The 21481-nt window shown below is 40.4% G+C and overlaps 1 protein-coding gene and 1 long non-coding RNA gene across 4 annotated transcripts in view; one reads left to right on the top strand and one right to left on the bottom strand.

Annotated features, from left to right (window-relative positions):
* The window catches only part of LOC124199975 (homeobox protein abdominal-A homolog), a 78166-nt gene extending 59597 nt beyond the window's left edge, over positions 1-18569 (bottom strand). Inside the window, exons 1-2 of one of the 3 annotated variants that reach the window (XM_046596052.1) lie at positions 18094-18569; positions 11851-11976 (exon numbers count right to left, since the gene is read on the bottom strand). The gene's annotated coding sequence lies outside the window, so the exon portion shown is untranslated. The remainder of the gene's footprint in view (positions 1-11850; positions 11977-18093) is intronic. The other 2 variants (XM_046596056.1, XM_046596053.1) reach the window with 2 other exon arrangements.
* On the top strand, positions 383-9169 carry LOC124199988. Its single transcript, XR_006877120.1, has 2 exons — positions 383-613; positions 8942-9169. It is a non-coding gene; the product is annotated as an uncharacterized LOC124199988 (long non-coding RNA).
* Positions 18570-21481: the final 2912 nt, after the last annotated feature.

The following is a 21481-nucleotide window of genomic DNA, read 5'->3' as shown; positions in this document are numbered from 1 at the left end:
TTTCCATCGGGCCTGCGAAACGTCGCCTCCTCTTTAACCCTAGAAGAAACTCAAACTTTCACGCGCAATAAAAATAGGCAGAAAGAAGGAAAAAAAAATAACTAAACAGGCGAAACCAATATTGTCGTACAATACGTGCCCTCCTATTTTGACCAAAACAGCGGTGACTCGAAACAAAATGCCAAGACGGGACAGCATTTTTTCGCCAACCGCCATAAAACCGCACACAGCAGATAAGACAACACACACACACACACGCAACAATATTTGTGGCCTTTTTTTTTACCTCAAAGTCGAAAAAAATCAGAAGAAGAAGCTGCAGCACTTTGCAGGCGAATCGAAGCCGGTCAGTTTGCGTTTCCCTTCACAAGTGACTGCATCGACCAGTTTCAGTGAACCACGTTTTGTTATCCCCCGTGCAACCGACAGATAAATTGATTGGGAATCGGCGTGAAAACCGCGAAAAAGCCGGCGACCACAAATTGGTAGAGAAAAAGATAAGAGAAGCGAACGAGAGGACGTGGAGAAGAGAAAAATAATTAATTTGGAAGCAAACTTGGCCAAGGAGGAGACCTTGGGAAAGGTTGTTTCCATTCCATCGTTGCGTGTTGCGGTAAAGACTAATTTCAATACAATTTTTTTAATAGCTCACGTAGTTTTCTTCTGAGAGAAGAAGCCAAGAGAACAGATAATAAGTATTCGAGCATAGATCATTTCCCTTTAGCACTATCATTAAGTTTAGCTATTTTTCTTTTTTTTTTCCTCAAAGTCTACTACCAGTGTCTTGACGTTCCTACTCCTCCCTTATTCTATTCCACATCCTCCTCAAGTCATTGATGCAGCTGTCTTCCCTCCACCCACCCTCTCATTACATTTCATTTTTTTGGGCGACGTCGGACGTCTTTAAGATCTCATTCTCGAAGCTTCTATACAATTTCTATCTTCTCTCCAGTCAGACAATCAGCCCTCGTTTATATCGAAGCCGCTTTTTCACTGGCTGGCTCATCTTTCATTTTTTGAAAAGAGGAAAAAAATTAAGGCAGACAGCAGAGAGAGCCAAAGAAAAACGTAATTACCGGACCTTTCCTTCTCTTCTAGCCAAACTCTCCAATCCTTCAGCCAAACAACAAGTATATAACCCCCCCCCCCCCACACTCCTCCGACACCGCTCTCCTTATAAGGCAGTTTAGTGTTAGTTCTCGGTTTCCAGAAACCGTATAAGGATGACTGTGAAGCGCGGTACGCTACAACTTAATCAAAGCCTTTTCTCCGACGAGATAACTCGCACGCTCGTGCAGTGTGCGCTGTTGATTGGTCGCTGGGCCTCTTTTTCTCTCATGATTGCCCCACAAACTTCTCCTCGTCGAACTACAAAGTTCAAAGGTTCAAGCGCCAATGAATTTCAACAACAAAATTAACTAGGAAACGGGGGAAAACGAGAAATCGAAGAGAAATTTTCCAAGTTATTTTTGTTTTTAACCTTGGAGAATTTTTATTCGATTTTCTTTTTTGTATTCTTTCTTGTTTCTGTAGGCTCCATTGCGCGCCTCTCTATGATTATAAAAGCAATGAACGGAGCGAATAAGCAGAGTACTTGAAACGCGACTTAAGTGAACTAGAAACCGCCCAACGACAAGAGAACGGAAGCGATAGCCTGAGAAACGAAGAAGCGATTTAGGATAATGGAAAAACCTCGTTCGTCTAAAAAGAAAATTTTTTTTTTCCCCCGCGCATTTCTCAAACCGCAGCACGTAAGGCACACAAAAAGAGGAAGCGGCCGTGTTGCCGACCAGCCAATAAGCACAATGCGTGGGGGGCCCAGCCAGACGGCCGGAGACAGCCGGCCGAGAAAGAATAAGTAGCTAGGGGGAAATAATATACGAACGTGCATGTTTCAAACTGAATTACTTTTTCACACATCAAGTGCGGGTCATCAATTTTCCGAGCGTCGTCAGCGACGTGGGCGACGCGCGTGAGCAGGCCTCCCACCGCCGCCGACGCCGACGCTATCCCAGAAATACTTCCAACATCCATCCATTTCCTTTCCATCTAGAAACATTTTTCTATTAATCCACCTACTTCTATTTTTTCCCCCCTTTTTGGCTATCAAAAGGATCCCAGTAACAGCAGAGCGACCGAATGGCCTTTACATCCTTCCTTTCCAGCTGAAATGGGTTTTCAAGTCTTTAAAAACGAAGAAAAAGGGAAAAAGTAAGAAAATAAGCCTCGACTGATGCCTTAAGCACATAAGACTAGACGATAAATGCCACGCAGCGGGTACCTTTTCTCTCTCGTCTCTCTTTAAAAAAAAGAGCGGAATGGAATCTTTTTTGTTACCTCCGTACGTAACGTGTCAATTACGAAGCTCAAAATGATCCTTTTACCACCTCGTCTACTCCATCCCTGGGAAAATTCCACTTGATGTAGAACCTGTCATGCGAACGCTGATTTCTATTCGGCACCTTACACTCTTTTTTTTATTATTTCGTATACACTCCGATTCAAAGTTTAAAAACGAACAACAGCTATACAAGTAATAAGTCTTCCTTTGCCTCTTTTATTTTTCCACATCCCCAAACTCGACAGTCGGAACACATCAGACGAGGAAGAAGGAGTAAGGCTGCAGTCGACGGTTAATCACCCCTCCGTCGGAGAAAGTTAACCCCCATGTAAAAATGCGCAAGATTTTTTTTTCTTTTCTTCTTCTTCAGTTCCCTTAACGATTTCTATGAATGCAGAAATGGTTGTTGCTCCTGCTTTCCTAGCGGACAATAGGGGGAGAGGAGAAATCGGATAGTCGCAACGACTCGAGCCTCTATTTTATTGTATATATATTTCTGTTTTGAAAAGGGTAGGACTAGCCGAGGATCAGTGACGTCATCTGGCGTGCATTTTTTTCTTTTCTATACCCACGTAAAATTATAGTTATAGAAAATGTGTTTTATGTCAAAAGGGGCTCTGGCAGTAGTGGACTCGCTATTTTCTACATTTTATGGCCTTCCCTCCCCTTACACGTGCAGCTCCCCCCTTCGCGCTCTCTCAGCCAATAACTTTCAGAGTGGGTAATGAAAGAAAGCTATATCCTTTTCAAGCCGGCCAGCAAAGCCGGAGAAGACAACATAGATACACAACACACAAGAAAGCCCTTGGGCTGCAAAGCAGTAAAAAGAGGAAAACAGTAGGGGGGCTTTAGAATAGAAACCAGGCCAGCCAATCCGATTTCAAAGCTGGCCAATGCCGAGCCAGACAGGCACTAGCGTTTGTTCCCAGACTATCATCTACGCCCTCCCGCTGGCCGCCATCTTTGTGACCGGACGGCCAATCGCAACTCTCCATTCAGCATAACCCGAGCCAAAGCCTCCTTCTAGACTCCTCCAGATCTGGACGAGACGCAAAGCATTCGGCTTGAGGTCAAAATGGCGGACACATTTTAAGACTGATTAAATATGCGCATATTGATTAGCCAATCGAAGTAAATTCAATTAAAATTCCCACTTTTTCAAATCAAATTAAGGACTACGTAAAATCTCTCAAATTTTGAAGAAACAATTCAAATTTATTCGTCAGTAGGCACTCGGAGGCTATTGCGCGAATAAATTTCAAATTATTTAATGAAATAACGTTTCAGTTGGATCATTCAAATTCGAAACAGCAAATAAACTTTACAGTAATTCAATCGGATAAATTTACACGAATGATAAAACAACACGTAGGACATTTTTAATGAATCAAAATGTTATCAAGCCGCGTAAAATTCTAAAAATAGTTTCCGATATCAATTCGCAAAGGAACATACAAACGTGACATTACAAAAGAACCCAAATGAAAGAGGAAAAAAAGGCGCAAACTATTCTTGACACTGAACGCGCAACCGTCGTGATTTCGGTTAGTGTCCTGTTCTCTCTTTTTACTTACATAACGGACAACGATCGATAGCAGCGAAATTGAGATTTTACATCAAATAAGAAAAGAGAAAATGTTACCTTGCAATATTTTAGACGCGCTATCAAGTTCGATTGGCTCGAATCAACCGGACAATCGATGGTGGCTTGATGTTCGATCGACCGATCGAAGATGTGTGCTCCGGCATCTAAACGGGATGATCGACTACTACTTAGTCTAACCGAACGCTTTGACACTCTTATATATATTTAACCCCGGTGCCTCGGACATATGCAGGAGGCACACAAAAACGAACGCCCCCCTATACTTCTTCTTGGCGTTGTTCCTAAACGAACTCCCACTGCCTCAACCTCCCAACCCCCCCACCAGTAGCCTATGAACACTGACGAATCCCTAAGAGAAGAAAAAAAAAAGAAAAGAAAAACCACCAGTCAGATCGTTCTCCAATCTCCATGGCAGTTCAAAAGTTCAAATAGCTAACAATAGGGTCTAGCGTCCAGCTGCGAGTTGAGAATCATGGGCCCATCGAAAAGCCAAGGCCAAAAACATGTCTAGAAAAAGAAACCAGTCGGACTACGATCCTATACAAAGTTTCCAGGCTGAACAAACGATAAGAATGATAAAAGTTAGGTATTACCACCAGCAACAGGAGTAGCACTAAAAATGGAATTCGTATTTTTCTATGGTGTCGGCATTGAGCTCAGTTGAGCAGCAGCACAGCTTGATGATTCGGTGACTGATTCAACTGATTCGGATTGACTCTCTAGGATTCGTCTGGGTCTTTGCCTTCATATAGGTCTCCTCCTCCTCCCCACCCAAAAAAGTAAGGAAAAACATGAACGCCGAATAGAAACTCGCGTTCTCTTCTCAAACTCAAACACAAAAAGCCAACACATATTTTATCTGGCATCTCTTGAAATCATCTCTTTTCTTTTTCTCTCTTCTCTTCTTTCTCACTCCTTTTATGATCGCAGACTCGTTCCTGCCGTTGGTGGCCCGTCCCGAATTCCCACCCAAAGAAAAAAAAAAAAAAAGAGAAAGAAAAACTATAAAATTCTTGTCCTGATTCATGGATGGTTCAAAAGCTCTGGCAAAAGGTCAACCCGTGTCGTCTCTGCGTGATATGTAATAGGCCTGAAATCTAATTCTACTTTCCAGGGAATTTAAAGTTGCCAGTTCTAAAGCTCCCAAAAGAATCGCGCCCCGTTTCCTCCACCAACTGTCAAGCTTCACTCTTCTTTTTTTATCATCCCTCCAAACTATTCACCCCAAAACCAAACTAAATCGAAAATACGCGTTAGATGAATAACGCAAGCCTGCTGATCGTGAAAAATAAAGACAGCCGTTTATAGACGAGTCGCTTGTTGAAGGAAACCAAGTGGGAGAAGAAAAGTCATGACTTGGAAAGCTCTTTCATCGACATCATTTCCGTTGCGCTCCCACCTCGAGCTTATTTAGGCTTTGGATGCAAAAATCTGGCTCCACTGTTATTCTAAAGAGATTTTTGGCCGTTACGTGCCTAATCTTTCAGCGAGCCTATATAGCCTACTGGAACGTGATTTTCGTCACGTGTCAATAGACAACTGGTGAGAGAAAGCCCCAGATGAGAAAACGCAGAAAACACAACAAACATTCGGAATGCAAGGCGGAGGAAAATATGGCCGAGTCGTCGCATGCGGAAGCCGTATAAAGTTGTTGGGAAGTTAAAAATACGAGATACGCTGTTGCTGTTGTCGCTCTTTGTAAAATAAAAGGGAAGATGCCAAGACAAGACTTTTCTCTTGCAGAGATTGCACACAAGTTATGGCCATCAGATGGAAGTGCACCGAAGAATCCCTTCAATGGCTTCTGCTGCTGCTCTTTCTCCCATCTCGTTACGTCTATAAGATCTCCGCTGTCTCGTTTTATCTTCACAGACTCTCGTGCAGCAGCATCTTAATCTTAAACTAAAATAAAGGGGGATAAAGGGGGAAATTGAAAGACACAAAATGACTCATCGGCATGGCCTATCAAGTATTTTGTTTCCCGTCCATTTATAGAACGCCATCATCGTCTTCACAGGCTCAACCGCATGACCTAACAAAAGTACAATATCGTCGGGCGAAACGAACGTTTTTTTGTTAAGGAGTATAACATTTAAACTGAATCTCTTGAAACTTGGAAAACCTTCATAGACGAAGGTTACGCAAGAAATCGAAAGACACTGTCTTGTAGCTTCCAAGATACGTCCTGCCTATCTTCTCATGTCTGCAATCGATTAAATTCGACATGCTAAACAACTCAATCGAAATTATTCAATCAAGCCATAAAACACAATCTTCAAATGAATAAGTTGGAAAGAAATTACATTTTTCGAGGTAAAAGGAAGAAAACAGTTTGAGATTCAGACGCTGTAGGCCTACAAGCTTTCTTCCTTTCCATGAAATGACACTCTACATAGTCGGGGAAATGTAGAAATCATTTGCTATTTTACTGCTTTATGTTACATTAATATTGATGCTTCACAGTTGAAGCTTCGATCATTTAAAAATAAAATTCGATGTATAAAATTATGATTGTTTAAACAAATCAAAGGATCCCAGAAATTTGAAGCGCTCGATTATATCTTGGGCTTGATTTTCCATTTCAAGTCACCATTTTTAGAATAAGGAAATGGAAGTAATTTAACGAAAATTACTTCCATTTCCTTTGAAGTTAGGTGAAAAAAATATTTGACAAATAAAAACTGACTTAGAAGTTAACTGCAATGAAACTTATGCACTCCCAAGAAGCACTCATAGGCCTACAGACAAAACCCCGTCGTACGGATGGACAAGGCCTACAACTTTTCTGTGTTTAAAGTTGACTTTAAATGAAAACATTTGTTTCCAATTATTTGAATGGAGTAAAATCAACAAGACTATGCAGGGGAAAATGTGAATTATTTTGAAACAATTTTGATTCAATATAAATGTTTTCAAAACTTGAAGCATTTAAGAATACTACTCGTGTTGCGCGTATCCCATTTTAATTTTTTTTATTTATAAATTTCTGAGAACAAACAAAGTGATGAATTGGGAACATCCAACAATCTTCCTCTACGAAGCATTTAAAAATTCCATCGAAGATAATTAAACGGAAAAAGAAATTGATGAAACTGAATCAGAACGAGCAAAGGTCAAGTTTGACTTCAAAAGCTTTGAATTCCAGGCGCAGCCGGCGGAGACTGTCGCCGTAAGATATTTTAAAAAATATGCATCGAGCTTTAAATCTTACGACGAAACATTCCAACCAAAATGCAGATCGTATGTTGATTAAGCAAAACGTCAGGATTGAGTCTAGCGAATCAAAATACGAGCTACAGTATCTTATCTAATGTATCAATCTCTCGAGCCATGTGCTGGGTTGGATTGAATCTACGACCAAAGTACCCTCTTGCCAACTATATTCCGACGTGCAATCAAAACTGTCTAGTTGGAAACGAAGAAAATTGGATGCCACATAACAGCAATATATCTCAAGATTCCATCTCGTATTTATTCAAGTGTAAAACGTCGCGTTGGAAGATAAGTTTAAATAACTGTGACGTCCTCTCCACCCATCTCAGCTGGTGTAGGCCTTGATCTTTACATCTACAGTGTTACCACGCAAACAAAAAACTACAATTCAACAAGGTTATAAAAAGATAGTTCGCAATATATTAATAAGGAGAAGTAAATTTGTTGAGTGGGAAAAAAAATTACGCAATCATAAGCAGAAAGCCCATTATTCACCAAAATGTTCTTTCTGTGTACAGCAACTGTTTAGTTTTACGTCGAAACCGTCGGGCAGTTTCAATTTCCTCTTTTTAAATTCAAATAGCTTTAATAATTCAAATCGCAAACGAAAAAAAAAAATCAATTCCTATCTTCACAGACCCACAATCGCAAATAAAAAAATTACGATTTTTCAAACAAATAATTCAAGCTGAAATTGTATCGTAATTCAATCGAAAAAAATAAAATAAACAAAAAGAATTTGGTTTGCTTTTTGGGAATTATTCACATCACGGAAGTCATAACTCCAAAAGTAGAAGCGAAATTCGAAACAGATGAAGCTTGCGGTTTTTAAAATCAAATATTCCTTATTAGTCTACATACAAAAAATGTTTTCTCTCATCAGTGTTCAACGACGGCAAATATTTCAACAGTGTTCAGAGGAAAAAGAAGAAAAGTTAATGAAATTCATTCCAAAAAGCAAAATAGCTAAAGCTAATAGGGCGTAGAGTTATGGGCGTTGAACGCAACATTCTTGTTCGGACCGAATTCTATTCTCGTAGGCATAATCAACTGTTCGTTCCGTTCTCAGCATGCAGTCGAATCGATGCTGTCGACAGCCGATCCCAACTCAAATTCCTCCTTCACATCCTCAACACGTTGATGCGCTGAGAATCTTCTTTAAAAACACACAGATGTTGCCGCAAGAAAATAAAACGTATAAAAAGGAATAACGTCTTATATGGATTGGACTTTGATTCAGGAATGCACGTTCAATATCTCCAACGAGATTTAGTACTGGCCAGATCTTTTTGAGCTTCCTCCATACGAAATATACATGCAAAAGATACATAATCATCGATTATTCAATCCCCCCCTTGCTTCCATGATAAAATTATATTCATTTCAAGGATCCCAAGCGGCGCCAAAACACCAACAAATATTATCACGAGAATCAAAGGTCAAAATTCCATTTTGGTGCGGTTGTTCTTGCGTAGATACAGAGTAAATATGCCACTTGAACACGCATATCTCCTTACGCTTCACAGCTGAGGTCAACAGCGCTTTGCCCTTCAACTGTAAACATTAAATTTAAATATACAAAAAAAAACACAGTTCTGTTCACGAAGGGGGAAAGAATACGTTTCCCATTTCGTTCACAAATTTTTTCTCCTATTTTATTATTTTTCTTTCGCTCTCGCCTTGTTATTCTAAGCCGCCGCAGCCGGCCGCTTTGCAATTTCAAACTGTTTTTATATTTCCCTTAATGTGCGGTCCTTACATGTCTTTTCTTTCCTCCGTAGCGCATCATCAGCATTTCGATGGTCAAGCACACACACAACCCATCTGTTCCTGGGTGCTCAGAGACCCCGCTAATTTCGGCCCCGAAAAGTTCACAGCGTTGCGGCGCGGATCTTCCACACAAGCCAATTATCTCGGGGCCGCTTCAACTTGAATACAAACGCCACAAAGGAATGGAGGACGCCACTGCCAATCGTAAAACATGATATCGTATAGATTCATATACAAGAGAAAGAAAAACGGTTTAGAGTTATGCTTCGCTCCCTGCAATTTCACTCAGAAGAGTTGACTGAAACGGAATCTGACCGCTGCACAACAGGAAAAAAAAAGAATCAGTTCGGTTGTAAAAAAAAATGTTAGAAAATGATTATCTTTTGCCAGACAGCAGAGCAATGAGATTGTTGTAAGATGACGGAGAGTTTTAAGTGGAAAAGTTAGTCATGCCTCGGATATAAATGTACAATATTATTTTGGTTAAGTGGGGAAATGCATTCAATTCGCGTGTCTATTCCGAGTGGCAAATGGAATTGAAAGGGATGACGCAGCTGTGCCCGACCGTCGCTTTTGACGACCTCGTCTAGAGAGAGCTGTGCAACCGTATAATGCCATCATATTCGCTTTCAACGGAAACATTCATTTCCCGTTGGATTGATTGAAGTGGACCCGTAAAAAGCGGCGGACAGTCGCCTACCACTCTACGCCATTTCCATAAAAAACAAAATTCGTATTAAACAGAACGAGGATGAGTGGCTAGACTGACACAAACCTCGTCAGCCATGCGGGAGGGAAGTGATATAATAAGATCTAACACGAATTACTTTTAAATTTTAGACATTCAAAGATGAATCTCTTGAGAGTTGCAAGATAACGAAGTTGGAACAAGCCGACCGATTCGACAGAGACGCTTAAAACTTTCTCGTTTGAGGAGGAGCTGGAGTCAAGATGGCACTTCAACCAATGCCATGGCTCGACCTTTTCCCAGTTGGAAAGAAAAGAACAGCCGCCAAGGAGAGAAGAGAGATACTGTGGCAGCTGGAAACTTCTCAATTGTGAAGCCGCGCTTGATTGGAAAAAAAGAAGAAAGACGAGAGGATATGGCTGAAACGCGTCGGCATTACAACAGCCATTTGAGATAATGGGACTTCTTTAAAATCTTTTAAAAACTAGAGCCTATAGGCCTGCGAGAAATTGAAAATAAACGAATAACGGCTGGCGTTTCTCATTTTCATTTCAATTCCCTAGTACGGCAAAATCTTAGACAAAAGATCGTAAACCTTAAATTCAATTTACGTTTATTTCATGGAAGGATAATTGCACAATTTTCGTTCAACAGAATGATACTAATAAAATAATAATATGCATCCTAGCTCTCGGAATGCTTTCAGAATGGTAAAAATAGACAAATTTCCAAGAACATAAAAACACAAAAGTTGCCAAGATAATAAACCAGAAATAAATCCTTTGAAATAATTGGACCTCTGGTGTTAAATCTGGAATTAGCGCTGGAATTAGCGCTGGAATTAGCGCCGAAATTAGCTCCACAATTGGAGATGAAAATGAAGAAAAATTGCATAAGATCTCGTGGAAAACTGATCAAAGTTTAGACCAGATGGAACACGAAATAATACAGATCCCAAGTTAAGGTATTGGTTGAAAAACGATGAAAATAGTTCTTCTAGATTGAATCCAAGGACAACAACAACACCAACAACATCCGCCTATAGTGTAGTAAGGAACCGTGAATAGATTATAAGTAAAAAAGAATTAATGAGGCGATTAAATTCCGCTTTGGCATAAATCATTGGGAGATTCCAGAAAAAATATCAAAAGTGTAAAGACGGCAGGATCTCGAATGAATCGGGGCGGATAGTAAATCATACAGTCTCTCCCAACCCAAGTAATTTGAAATGGTAATCGCCATACTTGTGTGAAGGATTCGAGGCAGCCGGGACATGTTGCAGTAAATTTAAGGGGTTTTCTATCACATTAATATTGATGAAAAGTTTCGAACCTAACCTTATCTGCAATCTCATTGGCTGCCCTAAAAAATATAACCGAAAGGCGCTGGCGTGTCAGAAAAAAATACAAAGAAATAACTAACACAGCTTCGCAAAAAATTTGACTTTGTAATGAAGAGACAAGCCTAATCTGTGGGCGTGTTCAAAGCGCGACTGCTCAACTTTGTGACTAATTTATGCCCATATGGGCTGACATAAAAATACGAAAGGAAAAAAACTTTGCATCCAAGGCAAATCGATTTGAATAATTCTATTCAACTTTACCCGGCATAGCAAGGAGGGGGGGGGGAGGTTATAAATTTGGCGAGCCGTGTGAAACCAAAACGGCGACCCCCCTGGCACGAACGTCATTAAGACATCTTTCTTCTGGACATTTTCACATCCATCCAAAAGACAACCCGTTGAAATTATTTATCATTTTACAACAATAAATCCTTGCTTCATATAAAACGACGTCTTCTCTGTTCCGAGAACTTCGTATCCCAAGGAATCGACCAATGCCACGACTGCAGTCGACTCTCTCAAACGGGGAAAAAGAGAAATGTCAAGGGGATGCTCCAAACCAAAAAGGAAAAATGATTCACGATCTGGGAGACATATTAAATTTGGCCCAAAAACTTGCCCTTTTACCAAAGAAAAAGGCAATAAAAAAAAGGACGAAACTTGCCAACCTATTGTTAGAACAGACACTGCCGTCAGTTATGTCAGTTCCACCAGGATGTGTCGACAAATCAGGTAAATATAGACATGATTTTATCGAAGTGAGCATCGAGAACGCACACTTAAAATAGTTACAGATAACGGCCAAAAAAGACGCCGTTAAAATCGATCCATCCGCAAATAATGATGACGTAACAAGCTACATGCAGCCAATAGGAGAAAGTTTGACTTACCGGTAGCTGTACATCCGGCGATATCCGGCCGAGGTTTAGCGAAGACCGAAGATCCCCTGTGAGCCGAGGTCCAGCGAAGACCGAAGATTCCCTGTGAGCCGAGGTCCAGCGAAGACCAAAGATCCCCTGTGAAGAAACAGAAAATCGTAAATTAAACAATCGAACCCAAAATGTAAATCACACAAACACAACAGAATTCAAGAAACATTTTTTAATTGGACCACTCGCTGTGACTTGGGGGGAAAAAAAGGTGGACACAATGAGAGAACGACTCCTCGGCATCTGCCGGCCATAGCTTCACTGGCTGTCAACAAAATTCAAAAGTCAACCAACGTCACAAAGAAATGGTGCGGCGCTCATCGTCGTCGTTTTTATATATATGACAGTCGCGACATTTTCTCAAGAGAAAAGAGAAAAAGAAAACAAGGCCTTTAAGAGCAACTATATAAACTAGTAAGAAGCCTTTCAATGTCAGCCAAAACTTTTGGTTGGTGGTAAAGCGCTGCATTCTTGCGGGAATGTGTTGGTTGTCGCGTCCGGTTTGCGGCGCGTCACGCATTACCCGTCCGGTTTTTATTGCAAGCGAAACGCGCACACAACAGACAACAATCCCCAACCACAGCAGCATCTTCGTCTTTTTACCACCTAGGAAAACCGGCCACCACTCTCGGCCGTCGTGCAAGGGGGGAAAAACCTGAACTATTAAGACAGGTTTTGCCATTTTTAAAGCCATTTTACAATGGCGAAAGCAGTCACAGCGTGTTTGCCACGGCGGGTATAACACAGCGCCGCACACACACACACGCGGGGTAGGCAGGAGCAGGTTTCTATGACCGCGACGCAACCCCATTGTAAACCTGAAGCTTTTTTCCGCATATGAAACAACAAACAACAACACACAAAAGACAAAGACACGCCAACCGTTACTTTTTTTGTTAGTGAGGGTAAAATATTGTTTGTGCCACAAAGTTGAAGGGTGGAATGTTTTTCCAGTTCAAAACATACATACACTCTAGTTGGACGCACAGTTGGCACCAGCTCAAGAAAAGTTGCAAAATAGTTCTAAATACAAGTGACGTGAGAAAATTTGCGAAAATTTACCCTGCATAGTAACAAGTAAGGATTACGCTTCCTCCCTTTCCCCGCCTATGATTGTAATAATCGATGCAGAGAGGGTGAGCGCACCAGTCGTAGTAGTAGTAGTCTACGAGCCGCCACTCGGTCAGAGCTATAGATCATCGGTCTATTTTCTTTCCCCTTGAACGCTCGCTTATCGCTTTAGTTTGGAATTTTTTTTAACCACGGTTGGCGTGGCAGATTGATGTCTAGTTTGCCATTCTATGTTTTTAAACCAGTTATCCTTTCCTTGCTACACCACTCGCCCACATCTTGATTGCTGAAGGAAACTCTCCTGGAGTCTTGATAGTTTCATTCTCGAAAAACGTGTTACCTTTGTTGAAATATTTCAACCTAATCTACAACCAACCCTTCTATTTAAAAAAAAAATAGTTTAATTTAATTCAATCAAGATATTTCGAATTAAAAAAAGAGAATATCACCGAATATCGTTTGCATTCAGAAATTCATTTGAAACAGGAAATGGAGTGTGTCAACATCACGTTAAGAACTCTGCTTGAATGCAAGACCACCCAAAACTTTTCTTTCACCAGTAAAATAAAAGTTAGCTAACTTTAAAAGATTTCCAATAGTTTTGGGTGTACATCAATCGTCCGATCGCTGTTGGATGTCTCGACTGTTTGGGCGGATATTATCCGTCTTCCCCTGTGATTAGACAAAAAAAAAACCCCTGCGCTGGGTGACAGAAGAAGAGAGTCGACAACTAAACTTAAGAAGAGATTCTTAAGCGTGTCCAATAATTTTGTCGCCCGTCGCCAGAACACAATCTCCGGGTGGAGCTCGAAATGGCAGCGTGAGCCAATGGCGACTCTCTGCTTTCAAAGCTCTTCAACAAGAAAGAAAAGAATCGCTGACTAAAGGAGAGATACATATCCTCCGAGAGTTAACTTACAAGAAGGAAGCGATTGATTTATTTCTTTATAGTATAAGGCCCGTTCGCTTTTCTTCTTCTCCTCTAGCACAAGATAGTTCTCTTTATCTTTTAGCTTTAGTCTCTAGCGCAGCAGGAGAAGACTCTTTCCGCGGGAATGCTGATTTGAGTGTTGGCGCTGAATCAAGTCGCAGATGTCGTCTTCTCTTCTTATTTTTACGAGCTATTGAAGAAAATTCAACTTAAAATTTCTTTCCTTCTATTTACGTTTTAAGTTGTTTAACAAACTTGTTCTACAACGTTTGGTTCTTTGGCCTATACCCTGTCTAACCTGTCGTAGGTCTTCCCAACCGCCTTCGTAGGCTAGACGAACGCTAAGTTTAAACTTTACCCGACGGAATAATAGCCAAAATTGGTTATAAACACAGTAGATCAAGTGGGAGGTAACATGCTGTCAATTCGTTTTAACTTAATAATGCAAATCAAATTTTAGTTGGATGTCATAGATATTTGAAAAAATGGTCTCGTAGGCTTTACTATGTTCAACACTCAAATAGATGGACTCGAATGACACGTAGATATTGCGCGAAAACTCATACATTTAATAATTAATTACACAGTCGCTTACGAATGCAAAACAAATTGAGTCTATTTGTGGTGCTCTCTTAGTGAAAAAGGCCTATTCAGTACAAGGAAATATCGTAATCTATTACATATCATCGATTGACGGCAACTTTTTACGTTACGAGTAATAAAATGTTCCCATAAAAAATTGCAATCAAATATCCACATGTGAATATGACTGATATTTGCCAGCTGCGATCAATCGATCATCATGGAGGGCAAAACCATCTGTTAAATAGCCAAAATGAAAGTCTTTCATTGGTATCGCCTTTTTGCCCCAATCAAGTTCTTCTTATTTTCGCATCCTCATTTTGTTTCATGACATCGTTCCCTAGCTATCGATTTGCCACACATCATACTCGCAAATACGGCCGATCTATCTAATGAAAAATATCGACGGTACCATCGGTGGCGACAACTTCACCGCTCTTCCATCTTTAATTTCTTTCTTTCTATCAAACTAAAACAAATATTACGCTCAAATTTACTGGATAGATTCAAACTTTAGCGTAAACATTACATGGCGCATGTTACAACTGGCACGAATTAGAAACATTTGAGCGTGAAACAAGGTCCTGCCGCCGCATAATAGGACTACGAGAAAAGTAAGGATGTAATTTTAACGCGCATGATTTGCGCTACAAAGTAACTTTGCGCTTGAATTTTTATGGCATGAAAAATGTTGCGATTCTCATTGCATGCGGGACAAAAAGTTTCTCCACCACACAGTAGAATGTCGTGTCTTGGCATAATGATCGCGATATGCTACGCAGCCGTTGATTTACGATCAGCACGCCGTTACAAATGGAAAAAAGTCTGGCGTCTCTGCATTTGCTTGCAGTAAATCCGACAAAACAAACAAATCATAAAATTCCAAGTTTAAAAAAAGATTCTTTCTTGTGCCAACATTCTAATCAAATTCAAGCCCAAGTGCTTTAAATAAATCGAACGCCCAATGTTATTGTTCAAAACTCGAAAAAGCCAAAATTTTTTCAATATCAATTAACGTTTAAACCTAAATGGATCGAAACCTGATTTAAATTTTGAAATAACTCGACTATTTACAGTTATTTAAGTTGTATAGCATTTTACTTAAACTCATTTGATTCTCCCGACTGCCTCCAACCCCAAAAAGACTCGAAGGAAAGGGCTCGCAGCAGGGGGGCTCAAAGAGGGTTCGCAGCCTATTGGTCCGGCCATCCAGCATGGCGGAGGGAAAGCTGATTATGTGGCTAGTCACATGACTTTCAGCCAATAGCAGCGATCGTTAAAACCCTTAACGACCAAATTCTCCGGTAAAGAACGGCATTTGGGATGGTGAAGAGAGACGGGCTTGCAACTTATGGCCAGCCAAGAGAAACCCAATACATTTTGTCCTAGCCGTTCCCAACCTTAAATGTGTCAAACGGAGTAAGAGAGAGAGAGCCTATGAAAATTCTCATCCTGCGCTATTAACTCGGTTTCATCCCTACAGTAAACAGTCATTTGTCAAAATGTGGACACAAAAAAAGAATTGTACAAAAGCCGAACAACGGCCACATGCGAATGGTTACCATAAGTTGGAATGTTCTCCTCTCTTCTTTCCAATATGTCAGCCGAGCAGTGTGTGTGTGCAATGCAAATAAACGACCGCTGTGTTTATTCAAGTCCCGGCTGCTGTTGCTGTGCTAACAAAAAATCCCCAAGTCCGGTAATGAAAGATACGAGGCAGTTGAGCAAAAAAAGAAGGGGTGCAATGTGGAGGGTAGTACCGGTTCACCTCGTGAAGGTATTTCAGCACAATAAAATAACGTTTAAAACGCTGTCAATATTATATGGACCCAAACTAAAAGAGACTAAACTATTCAATGAAACACCACATGAGAAATAGGGGGGTTTCATATAACATTTGACATTTCGTTCGCCAGTCTATAAAATCGACACCAGACTCTCTAAGATCCCACAAAACTAAAAAAGAAACAATTTCTCTGCAATGAAATGCAGACCAATACTGTCTGTCGTGAAAAAAAGAAACGAAAATCGGCGCCAACGAAATTCTTTTTAAAGAAAAAAGAAAAGCATTTAACATAAGAAGGGAAAACATGTTTTCTTTGGGGAACGGGATCGAAGCGATCGAAAACAAGGAGCGTCGTATTTTTCAAACACGATCTCCGAACGAACTCTCTGATTCTCACGCGTGACTACCCCTCCAAAATTCCCTTTTTTTAACGACAACGCTGCGAGTGGTTTATCTATCTGATGGCAGAGTACTACGTCCCGCGGATTGCTTCAATCTTCTGGAAAAGAGAAGACCAATAAATCACCAAATTTGCATTATTCAAAGCCAGCACATTCACCCTGTCACTCATTTATCTTTTTTTTTTCAAGAAGGTTATGATTCATCCCTGACAAGAAAACCGTTTAAAAGATGCTCCAAGGTCGACAACCTATAGGGAATGCTTCCATTCAAAATGTTATGTAAGGTAACGAAGAAATGAGCAACTCGTGAATTCTTATTTTTAAAACTTAACGGTAACGAGATAACAAGAAAGAAACAATCATCTTGTCCGGCCTCTGTAAGAAATGTGCAATAAAAGGACATAATAATCATCATCCCCGGAATTTCATACATATACAACACACGCCGTGAGTGTGTCGCACTACTACTAGTTCCTCTCCCCGGTTGATGGCTCATAATTTCAAGCCCATTTGAATTGAAATGGCGACGATTATGACTGAAAACAGACGATATATTATTTAAGTACACCAAGAGTCGATCGTCAAAATCGCGACGAATGGCTTTGTTAGCTGCCAGCCAACCGCAACGGACCAGTGAGAGACTTTCACACAGATATATTACTATTATTATGATTATTATATATACACACAAGGTTTGTCTAGTCCCCCTCCTTTTTCATTGGTAAACAAGAGGATATAATAAAGCACTCGGTCGGAGCAAGATGAGCGTTTGAAAACAAGAAAAAAAAATTACGAGTATATGGAGTTGTTAAAACGGATTTTTATGCATCGTATAAACAACACACACACACACCGGGCACCAGACTGTCGCTTCTCTCCTTCCTTCCTCTTCTTTTTCAATTTATATGCGTTTTTAAGTGATCCATATAACTATTAAAGAGCAGTCAAAGAAGACGAAGGGAAAAGTCTCAACGTGTTCTTTACCGTTCGCGTGACCGCCGACAGATTGCACAACTCGGCATAGTCTCCCCACACCGTAAACAATAATCAGTTTCGTATTCAATACTAGTCGCCACGACAAGTGAAAAATGATTTTTTTAAAAAAGAACTCAAGAACTTCCGTTCCAAACCAACGACGACATCAAAAGAAAAAGGAAGGGAACAAAAGAATTGGGTTTCAATGGCGCCCGGCCACTGACCGCGGGAAATGTGATGCAGAAAAGACGTAGGGTTTGCATTCTCAGAAAAATTTAGTTTTCCTTCGTTCATGAGTGTGTGTAGATCTGATTACATACAAAAGCCGGCAGGCTCTTAAAAACACATCGCACATTTACGCAACCGAAAAAAAGTTTCGAGTCGCCACTCGACTCATTGAGAAAACGGATATTGGAATCGACTGCATTAAACATGGGAAATTCAAAGAATGGACTTACAATAGACGAAGAAGAAACAATCAGCGATGAAGAGGCCCCTGGTCGATACGAGGGAAGAGTTTCACACTGAAAAATAATATTCGCACGCACCACGCGGTCGCCATGATGGCTCAATTGAGAATCGAGTTTTATCACATTTTCAATAGTTGATTTTACCAAAATTCAAAGTACGTGTTCATCACAGAGTTGGTTCAATAAACCCGAGGTAACACTCGAAAAAGCCCGACACACCACGCGGTCGCCATGATGGCTCAATTCAGAAGTTGATTCACCACATTTTCAAGTTGATTTCACAAAATATTTAAAAGTAATTTCCACCATAATTCTGAGTAAATTTTCATCACAGAGTTAGTTGAATATACCTTAGGTAACACTCTCAAAAGTCTGGGTGAATTGGAAAATAATTCAAGAGAAAGTTGGTGGACGTTCGAAAAGTCACGACCACGAGGCGCATGCGACTGACTGAATAATGAGCCATTAAAATTTTAATAGCAGACGACAGACTTCATCTTCATCATCTTTGTCCGTAGTACTAAACAGCATCTCTAATATTTGCCAATTCCAATCTTTTATTTTTTAATTTTCAGACGTCAATAATTCAACTCAAAAAAATAAAAATAATTTCTATTTTTGAAAGAGAAAGTTTTTTTAAGGATTTCACACAACCCAAATGGGGAGGGTAAATGTGACGTGAATATCTCAACTGTGCAGACGAAGGAAAAAGGAACCCTGTAATAAGCAACGGTAATGGCAGAGTCGAGACAAAAAGACTAGAGGCAAAGAAGAAAATGACCGCAACACATGCCAAAGTCTCTTTTACTAATCGCTTCTGTTTTGCTAAAGAGATTGCCAGAGGCCGATGGATTCCGTCATGCAGCACCCCCCGCTGGACCGAAGGAGGACTCGATTGAATTTGTTGGGGGAAAAATCCAATGTCCAATGAAACCGATAATGAATGGTGATGATGAAGCTAAAGCGGTGTGTCCATCAAGGATCTTTTTTTCTCTCATATGATCGTCGCTCTCTTTTTCCCCTTCAAAGACGCAAGGTCGTCACGCGGAATCTTTTGCTGGACCCATGGCCATTTTCCCAGCACCTGCTGGGCTGCCTCCAGCATCTCCCCTAATAAGGCAATGATTTCAATGAGCCTCTCAACAAACTTTTCAAACTTATAAAGAAATTTTTTCGTTTCTTTCTTTTTTTTCGGCCTTTTGGGAGAAAATAAAAAGAAAATTTTACCCAAAATATAACCCATGCGCGCACTGAGGGGATATATATACATATATACATCAGGTGTGTGTGTATGTATACGTATGGCCATAAATGAGGGGAGCCAGATGCAGAGAGAGCGGCAACAACAGCAGCCGCATCGGTAGGGAAAATGTGCATGTATAATATTCAGAGATATACACACACGGATGGTCGATAAATTCCACCCGACCAGTGCCCGGTGACGCAAGTTGGAAAACACCTTGGCCGTTAACCAGCGACTCTGAAAGAAAAACAACAACAACAAACAAACGGGAAATAATAATAATTCTTTGATTATTTTGCTTGAGCAAATATAAATGACCTGATTTGAACTCTATTTTTGTTAAAAGATTTTTTTTGGCCTAGGTATCCGTTTCACCCGCTACGTGCTGTGCTGTATACATCGTCGTGTCTCGGCTACTGATTACCTGGGCAGACTTCCTCCGGGCGAAAAGAAAGAAAACCGGGCCTTTTATAGAGTCATAACTGGACGTCGATTTGTGTGTCCGTGCGCTCCCGAGCAACAAAAAAAAAAAAAAACGAAATCTTTATTGCCTTTTATTATTTTCAAATCCTGAAACTCTAAATCGGCCCAGAAGAATACACACGTGAAATCTAATAATAAAGAAATAAGAATTCAATAGAATCGTCAATCTGCGGCCACACTCTATCAGAAGCGCCATCATCCGTTTTCATTATTCATCAAATCGTCGTAAAAGTTGATGGCTTTAACACACACACACACACAAAAGTCTGGTTGTGTGTGTACATTTGGGAAGAGAATGAAGAAGCTCTTTTTCCTTGGCGCTTTTATTGTTTCTCCAAAGAAGCTCGTCTACCCGTTTACTCTCTCGTGCCGTGACGTTAAGATGTGTAAAATGGGTTATAATACAGGCCTATAATAATCATAACCAAATTTTTTAAACTATTTGACTGATGCGCGTGTGTAGGGGGTTATATTATTATCGTGAACACATTTAACTTTTTTTTTTAAATATCGAATTGAGTACACGGTGCACCAATAGAGACATAACCACCAGGTGGCACAAGGGTCGCCTTGTACACATCTTATACATATATACACGTAATGGTGTTATGTAGAGGGTTCTTTTTGTAAAGGGGGGAGAGAAAAGAAGAGAGGGGGATGAAGCAGGGAGAGAGGGTTGGAAAGAATCAAAAAGTCAAAAAAAGTTTTTTGGGGCATTTTTAGGCTGGAAGGAAAGGGATAAATTACCCGGTCCCAACGGTTATATTCAAGAGGATCCAGACGAAGGAGTATTTTACCACCCATTGTGAGGCGAGGAGGCTCACATATATTCATAACTTCTTCTTCTTCTTCATCCTCTTTTTTCTTTTCTTTTTTGGAACAAAAATATTTATACAAATATCTTTTTAAAACCTACCGCTGCTGTTGTCTATATGATGCAACGATATGTTGAATTGAAAAAAAAGAAAAATTCAATCTCTGATGAGAGCTGGGCTGCCAACCATCTTCTCCTGCATGGACCAAAGTGGCTTGTTTATAGTCAAAAAGCAGAGGCGTCACGCCGAGACATTTCTCCGACTCTCGTCTCTATGTGGCGTGTTTTTTTGTTAGGTGGTGGTGGACGCGATCGTTTCTTATATAGCCAAGGCAAAAGGCAAAAGGCAAAAAGGAAGTGATAATAGAAAGAGAAACGACACGCCGAGAGAGACAATTGTTTTTGTAACTGCGCGCCAGGGCATTTCCGTCTCTTTCCTCACCTGTCACACATTCAAACAAACACACACAACACATAGAAGAAAGGAGGTGCTGACTGGCTTGTCTTTTGTAATGAAACGATCGTTATCGCATCCTCTATAGTCAGACGCACCTACGGACAGACCCCCCGTGGATATCAAAGTAAAAGAGCAGCAACTTGTTTCTTGTTCAATTGTCTTGAACTTCCCTCCTTAATTGTGGAAATCGTTTTCCCCTTATATACTTATTTCGATTGAGATGTCACGTTTCGTGCTGCATAGGACGTCAGGGTGTACACGGTTCCGTGACTCCCGGCATTTCTCTCTTTTTTTGTGCGTTTCTTATTCCTTAAATTATAAAAAATTTTCCCCATTTTTATTCGACTTCATTAAATGGCGTATGAAAGGAAAAGAAAAA

This window comes from Daphnia pulex, chromosome 8 (assembly GCF_021134715.1).
Source record: "Daphnia pulex isolate KAP4 chromosome 8, ASM2113471v1".
NCBI lineage: Eukaryota > Metazoa > Arthropoda > Branchiopoda > Diplostraca > Daphniidae > Daphnia > Daphnia pulex.
This window is presented reverse-complemented; position numbering and strand designations above follow the sequence as displayed.